Raw genomic sequence first — 8,840 nt, 5'->3', positions numbered from 1 at the left:
AGTGGGGTGTGTGGGTGAGTGTGTGGGTGAGTGAGTGGGTGAGTGAGTGGGTGAGTGAGTGGGGTGGGTGTGTGGGTGAGTGGGGTGTGTGAAAGAGAGGGTCGGTAGAGGTGAGCACAACGCTGTTACTAAACCGGCGATCTCCGAGTTCGCTTCCCGCTCACGGCCACCAACGCCGGTGACGATTATCTGAACCGGTTCTGGGCCTCCCCTAGGTCGACTCAGCCTCAAATGAGTACCTGGTACGGCGTGCCGTGCCGACCTCCATAGGCGCTCGCTAACAGCACTTGCCCTGACAGTCTGTTAAGGCTATACGGGGGGGGAGGGATCTTTGTCTTTGTGAGAGGGTGGTTGGGTGTGAGAGAGTGTGTGATGTGGTGTGCCCGTGCGTGTGTGCACGCGTGTGTCTCTGCCCGTGCGTGCGTGTGCGTGATTGTTGTTAAGAGGACACATTCCCACATTACATTTACAGCCGGTGTGCGTATTGTGTGTTTGTCTCTGTACGTGCAGGTGTGCGTGTGTCGATGTAGGTGTATTTGTGTGTTCATATAGGAGTGTGTGTGTGTGTGATGGCGCATGCGTGTGCGTAGGTATTTATATTTGTGGGTGTATCTGTGTGTAGGGGGGAGCGGTGGTGCAGTGGTTAGCACGCTTCAAACCCGGCGACCCAAATTCGATTCCCGCTCAGAACCAAATCCAGTCGATGAATGCATGAAACCGGTACTGGTCCTCCCCTAGGTCGACTCAACCCCAAATGAATACCTGGTGCGGTGTGTAAACATCGTAACGAGGGAGACAAAGGCGGTCGACAGTGGTGCTGGCCACTCATCCCCTCGTGTGCCGTGCAGACCTTCATAGGCGCTCCCCTCTAACAGCACTTGTCCCGACAGATTGTTACAGGCTATACGGGGGATCTTTGCATTTGCGCGTGGCTTTGTGTGGCGACGTCCCACGTCCCCTCCAGCGACGTGACTCGCACTGCCTCGCCGATATCTCTGAGAGATGTCTGCACTGCACATCTCAGGCGGATCCCGCAGCCGGCTTCTCGAATGATTCATGCACGGCGTCTCTCTGGCGCTCCGGAACGCGTGGGTCCCCCGTCGGAGACGCGTGCGTCTCTTGATTCGCGCCCGTTATCTTTGCGTGCCCCGATGGCTACGTACCGTGCGCGTGTTGGACTTCGTTCTGCGCCACGGACGTCGGTATGCCGGGCTCGCTGATCGGAGGTGAGGGGTAGCACGTTCTCTCAGCAGGGGCGGAGTCTCGTTCGCGAATTAATTGAGTCCGACTCGAGTCGCGATGGGCAAGCCCTCTCTGTCTGCCGTTCGGCCGGCACACAAAGAGGCGAGGACGTGTCACCGTTTAATTACAAACACAACATCGAAGCAGCAGCACCAACAATGAAACAACACATGTAATAATAGTGATGGTGGTGATGATGATGCCTCGTTTGATGACAATGATTATGATGTTTCTATTCTTGCGCATAATGGCAGCAGCAGGAGCAGGAGGAATGATGTTCAGGAGCTAGAGATGCCAATGTCGAGGAGTGCTTCTCGCCGCGACGAGAGGGCTTCAGCAGACAGAGTTTGATTTGTGCTGTTACTCCATTGAAGGGACGCAGATATATATTATGATCACGTTTATTATTGGTGTGATTATGATGAGATATATTGATCACGATGATGGTGGACGATGCGTTGATGGCGATGACGATGTCTGGTTTGATGACGACGATTATTATATTCATGATATTGATTGATCAAGATGATGATTTTGAAGAAGATTGACGAAATTCAGGTTGAAGATGGTGATATATACTGGGTGCTTAGATATTTTTTTTACACTTCTGAGAATTTGCAACAACGATACCACAGGAAATGTGGCCTCCGGGCTCTGGAGACCACCTGGGGAAGATTCCAGGCACGCGTTGACAATGATGGCGAACAAGTGAGAGAGACTTTTTGACTTCCTGAAGCTTTTAACATAAAATTTGTTATCACGTCACAGCGTATTTATCCGTTCTTTTCCATTAAAAAGGATGGTCCCACGTAAGTGTTTTTTTCTCGAAGGCATTGTATGTTAATGCTGACAATTACTTTGATAGAGACGCGACATGAGGAGGGTTCGCTGGGGAGGGGGGGGGGGTGATTTTCCGTCGCGTTCATCCTCCCTGATTGCAGCGGAGGTCTGCGCACAGGACGGGGTAGTGGGTAGTGGGGTGGTGTGTGGGGTGGTGTGTGGGGTTGTGTGTGGGGTTGTGTGTGGGGTGGTGTGTGGGGTTGTGTGTGGGGTGGTGTGTGGGGTGGTGTGTGGGGTTGTGTGTGGGGTGGTGTGTGGGGTTGTGTGTGGGGTGGTGTGTGGGGTGGTGTGTGGGGTTGTGTGTGGGGTGGTGTGTGGGGTTGTGTGTGGGGTGGTGTGTGGGGTGGTGTGTGGGGTGGTGTGTGGGGTTGTGTGTGGGGTTGTGTGTGGGGTGGTGTGTGGGGTTGTGTGTGGGGTTGTGTGTGGGGTGGTGTGTGGGGTGGTGTGTGGGGTTGTGTGTGGGGTGGTGTGTGGGGTTGTGTGTGGGGTGGTGTGTGGGGTGGTGTGTGGGGTGGTGTGTGGGGTTGTGTGTGGGGTTGTGTGTGGGGTGGTGTGTGGGGTTGTGTGTGGGGTGGTGTGTGGGGTGGTGTGTGGGGTTGTGTGTGGGGTTGTGTGTGGGGTGGTGAGTAGGATGGTGTGTGGGGTTGTGTGCGGGGAGCGGTAGTGAAGCGATTAGCGCCCTGCTCTACGAAACTGGCGAGCCGAGTTCGATTCCCGCTCACGGCCAACACCGGTGACGAGTATCTGAATCGGTCCTGGGCCTCCCCTAGGTCGACTCAGCCTCAAATGAGCATCTGGTGCGATGTGTAAAAATCTGAACTGGGGAGACAAAGGCGGCCGGGCGTGGTGTTGGCCACCCACCCTCTCGTGTGTCGTGCCGACCTTCATAGGTGCCCGCTAACAGTACTTACCCCAACAGTCTGTTAAGGCTACACGGGGGAACTTTGTCTTTTGGGGTTGTGTGTGGGCTTGTCTTTGGGGTTTGGTATGGGACGACACTAACCCCCAAGTGCTTGAGAGAGAGAGAGCGGTGGGGGGCTACTTGAGAGTATTTCGAGGTTGTGCGGCGTCACTCTTGCAAGTTGCTTGCGTCGAGTTGCCACCACCTAAGGCGTCCAGGGGCCTTTGCCTCCGACAACTGCCGATGAGACGCCGAGCTGTCGAAACCGTGATAGAGTTTGCTCGTCTTGAAACGATGCTGCTGAAATTACGTGCTCCCAGAAGGCTATGCGGCCGATGGGCTGTGTCATCATGAATATGGATTGCTTCATGGAGAGAGACGGATTTGTGAACGAGACACAGTGTCGCCGGGTTATCGATTGACTTTATTCATATTCAGGACAACGAAAGCTCATGATTATGTTGAGCCAAGTGTTTGGGGACAATAATCCGCTCGCGAATTAGCGTGAATTCCCCGTCGTACAATCCATGCGGTTGCTGATTATGATGACGATGTTATGATTTTATATGTACTCGTCTATCGATATGGAGAGAGACAGAGAGGAGGTCACGCTCGGAATCGCTTTGAGGGACATAGAGAGGAACGCACGCAGGTTAATGCATGCTGAACTTCTTTCGCACTGTACGTAGCCAACCGTGCTAATGCCCGTTCATTGCTCGCCGAGCTGCATTGGCATCCGGTTTGCCGAACGAATGCATTGGGAGGTCGCACTCGTGACACACACAAGCTGCTTGCCACACATGAACCACGCTACCTCGCTGATCTCGTCAAGGAGCATAAACCATCATCACGTGAACTCCGCTCATGCTCGCAGCAGCAGCGGCTTTTGGCTCAGCCATCGAACAAAGACGGTCGCTGCATTGCGTGCGTTCAGATGCGCTTCTGTGGGCCGTCTGGAACACTCTTCCTTCCGATATTAGGAAACCGCTGGAGCTATGCACTTTCAATTTATCTCGATTGGAAACTCATTTCTTTAGCACCGCTCTTTGTGTTTAGCTTGTTGTCCTTCCCCGGCACCTCCGATTGGCTCGGTTGGCTACGCACGGTGTGAAAGAAATTCAACATGCGTACTCAATCGGTGGTGCAATTACTGCCTTAATTCTGTTCGCAAAAGGTTAGCGGTGGACTGGGGCTGCACATGGCCGATGACCGAGAATAACAACGAAGTGGGGACAGCCGAGAGATGGAACGCGTCTGAGCGAGAGCACGCGGCCACCGGGGAGACGGAGAGACGAAAGCAGCCACTGTGCAAGGCTCTGGGTCGATTCGTTGCAATCGCGCGATGGGCGAGAGATGGCGAGGGCTGGGGTGTGAGACCTTCATCCAGCAGTGGCTCGATCGTGGCTGATGACGATCAGTATGGAATCGCACGCGCGGTGTAATGTCACTGCGAGTGACGTGGCTGTACGCAAAGTCATTGATTGGTTGGCTGTGTTAGGCCGTGGTGAGTGAGTGGCTATGAGGCGGGCCGTGGTGGCCAATACTAAGATATACATCTAGAAACTATTTTTACTTTACCAGGTAAGGCCCACTGAGCTATGTAGCTCTTTTTCAGAAGCGACCTGGCCACAAATGATAGCTCAACGAAGTGGCTTATCACGTGGACATTTACATGAGCCAAATACTCTAAACGCTCGTTTATAAATGTTGAGGGGAAAACCCAAGGACCCGGAGAAAAATCCACGCGACCATGCGGAGAGACGGAGACACGCAGACTCCAAATATACAGCAAGTGCCAGTGGTCCGGATCGAACCCACGACCTCCTGCACACCAGGCGAGGTAGTTAACATCTCACCACCGTGGCACCCATTGAGGAGAATGTGCCAAAGCTACCCACTGTGGCAGTACCCTCACGAAAATGAGTGTTCAGACTGCGCGAGGCTTTTCTGGACATCGCATCATCGTGAATTGTTTTTGTTTGAGGCAAGGGTTGCTGGATCATGTAGAGATTTGGGTGTAATTGTCGGCGTTCGCAGCGCTGTGAGAGGTGGGCGGCAGGAGATGGCAGCAAACGAGGCGGGGGTTCGTGAACCCATCGCCGCTGAGCCCCGAGGAGTTTCATCACGAAATGACCCAGGGCACATGAAGCAAAAAAAACCGTCTTTCACAGCACACACACACACAGATAAAGAAGGTCCATTGCCCGACACGTCACCCATTCTATACCCCGCATTGCTCTCCTTTCGTGAAGCGTCACCGAGGATTGTGCTTGGGGTTTTTTTTTGGGTTGTTGTCATGAATTCGTGTGCTCTTGGCGGTGGCGCGTTATGATGTAATACTTTGCACAATTCATATTTTACAAGTTAAAAGACCGCACTGCACAGCCACACGAACCTTTGTCGACAGCTCTTGTGATGCCTATGGACACAGTGGCTTGCACACACGCGCGCGCGTGTGCGTGTATGGCACCTCGAAGCCCACAGGAAGTGAGTTTCAGAACATTTCTGTGGTCCACCAAACCTCGCTGCTGCTCAGCAGCGAGGGTTGATGGATCGCTGACTGGATTGCAGGCCACGTGCATAGCCACCACCACCACCATCGCCCAGAAAGGGCCTCCACTCGAGGGTGCTCTAGAGAGTTCCATCTCGGGGGTAATTTGGCCTACTCTTCCATATCTGGCCACACGCCATGGAAGACGTACGAACGAAGCACACTTTATCCCATCGCACGCGAGCTGCCGATCGACTCACTGCGCTGTGCCCGTGGGTTTCTGCTGGGTGGACGTCGGATTTAAGTCGACACTTGCCTGTTTGATTCACCTGCCTGCGTCGGGATTTTGAGATGGGATCGCGAACCGGCGATAGCCACTACATCACCACTGTGGCAACAAGGGAAGGCGTTGGGGGGGGGGGGGCAGGGTGGGAGTGACAGGAATGGGAGTCGCACTAAACTGGGGGGGGGGGGAGACAAACATCAACTTGGTTCCAGGCGACTGTGAGGCCTTGGGAGGTGGGCAATTTGCGAAGCCTCCATTGTGCAGTTGTCGTGCCATCCATTTTCTAATTTAAATATTTCACCCAGGATGATCCCTCGAGATTGGACATCTCGTTTTGCTAAGCGTGTCCACGGTGCCATTTGACACGTGCAAGGCAAGCGACGGTGGAGCGGCTAATTCATCTTCATAATAATAATAATACTACAGACAATTGTCTTATTTGATCAGCGAAAAATCTCACCGAGCTTATTTTCATTGAGGACGCCACGTTGGGACGTTTCGCGGATTCCACGCGTGAGCGTTTGACCCCACGGAAGTTAAACCAAGGAGTGAACCCACCACGCGTGCAAACGGAAAGGAATACAATCTTTACGAAACTAAACGATTTTGTTTATTTGACCAGGTAAGGCCCACTGAGCTATTGAGTAGCTCTTTGTCCGAAGCAACCTGGCCAGCACATGGCAGCACACACAGCGGCAGCACACATCAGGGAGAGCTCCGTACGGCGGTGGCGACCTGCAATGGATGGGATGGTTGAGATTTAAACTAAACATTATTTTTTTACCAGGTAAGGCCCACTGAGCGATGTAGCTTTTTTTTTTAACGACCTGGTCACAAATGATAGCTCAACAAAGTGTCGTATCACGTGGAAATGTACAGCAGCCAAATACTCTAAACGCGTGATGTTCATTCTAAATGTGGAGGGGAAAACCGGAGGACCCAGAGAAAAATCCACGCAACCGCGGGGAGAGAAACACGCAAACTCCAAATATACAGCAGCAGGCGTCAGGGTCGGGATAGAACCCGCGACCTCCTGTAGACCATGCGAGGTAGTTAACATCTCCTAGCCACCGTGGCACCCAAGGTCGACAAGTCATCGCCAGAATCGGACAAAGAGGGACATTCGACTAAACGTAAATTGGACCCTGTGGCGTTTACAACGTGCAGAAAAGACAAAGAACCCCCGTGTAGCCTTAACAGACTGTTGTGTTAAGTGCTGTTAGCGAGCACCTATGAAGGCCGGCACGGCACACGAGGGGGTGGGTGGCCAGCACCACGCCCGACCACCTTTGTCTTCGTCTTCCGAGTGGCGATGTTTACACACCGCACCAGTTACTAATTTGAGGCTGAGTCGACCTAAGAGAGGCCCAGGACCGGTTCAGATAATCGTCACTGGTGTTGGCCGTGAAAGGGTATTGAACTCGGGTCACTGGGTTCGTAGCACAGCGCGCTAACCGCTGCACCGCCGCTCAACATGCACAGAGAGAGTAACACACGCGCTCCATTTAGAGAGCCGGACATCTCTCATTGACATTGGTGATCTTTGATGTCGGTAATGGGAATTCCACATTTCTTTGACAGGGACCAGTACATCCACGAGACTAGTGCAGTTTTAATCAGGGGGTGATTGTTTCATGCACTATATAGCGATGACGAAGATGATGATGATAACACTGGGGAACAAAAAAATGTTTTGTTCCTGAGCAGTAAGTGTTATTTCCTAATTGCTTAGGCCTCAAAAGTACATAAAATGGCTATTATTCCCCACAAACTTTGCTTTTGTGACCAGGACAGAGATATTTAGAAATGTACAGATTTTCAATGAGAAAACGGGCGAATTTGTGTATTTTCGTTCACATAAAGTCAGAAAAAAAACATATGACTCAGAATTAACATGTATTTATACTCAAGTAATATAAAAATTTCTACCACAGATTTAGACATCAAGGCGCACTACCACAGGCGGGACTGGCCACAGTGGACCGAGTTCTCTGTGGAACAACGTCAAGTGGGAGCCACTGATGGACCCCCGGAAGGTGCTGATGCCACCACTGCACATCAAATTGGGCCTCATGAAACAATTTGTCAGAGCTGTAGATAAGGAGTCGGCAGCCTTCAAGTATCTTCAAGACTTCTTCCCTAAGCTGTCTGATGCAAAGGTCAAAGCCGGTGTCTTCGTCGGACCACAGATAAAGAAGATCCTGGAGTGCAATGAATTCCCCAAGAAGCTCACTAGTAAGGAGAAAGCGGCTTGGAACAGCTTTGTCGCAGTGGTTCGTGGCTTCCTGGGCAATCACAAGGTCGACAACTATGTGGAGCTCGTTGAGACTGGTGAAGAACTACGGCACAATGGGCTGTAGGATGTCCCTCAAAGTCCATATCCTTGATGCTCATCTTGGTAAATTCAAGGAGAACATGGGAGTGTACTCGGAGGAGCAAGGCGAGCGCTTCCAAAAGGATATACTGGACTTTGAACGCTGCTACCAAGGACAGTATGACGAGAACATGACGGGTGACGGCATTTTGGGGCTGATTCGTGAAAGTGATTTTCAGTATAATCGTAAATCTCGAAAAAATACTCACTTCTAAATATTTTGTAATAATTTTTGTATTACTTTAGTATAAATAAATGTTCATTTTGATTAATATGTTGTTTTTTCTGACTTTACGGAAACGAAAAGACAAAAATTCGCCCGTTTTCTCATCGAAAATCTGTAAATTTCAAAATATCACTGTCCTGGTCACAAAAGCAAAGTTTGTGTGGAATAATATCCAATTTGTATACTTTTTAGGCAAAAGCAATTACGAAATAACACTTACTACCCAGGAACAAAAATTGCGTTACATTGTGTAACCATTGGCGGGGTTTGGCTTCTATATTTGGTGGGGGGGGGGGCAGAGGTTCGCTTTGTCCTTCACGTTATGAATAGCGGCGCATATAATTAATTAATTTTTGTTCTATCTTTATTGTAAACTTCTGAAACTAAATTAATAAAGGTGTCCAGTTTGCGGGGCTACGTCTCCCTTATTTCCCCCAAACGCCACCCATAATGGTAACGACAGTGATCGTGGTGATGGTC

The sequence above is a fragment of the Lampetra planeri genome, chromosome 9 (assembly GCF_965212315.1).
Source record: "Lampetra planeri chromosome 9, kcLamPlan1.2.h2, whole genome shotgun sequence".
NCBI lineage: Eukaryota > Metazoa > Chordata > Hyperoartia > Petromyzontiformes > Petromyzontidae > Lampetra > Lampetra planeri.
This window is presented reverse-complemented; position numbering follows the sequence as displayed.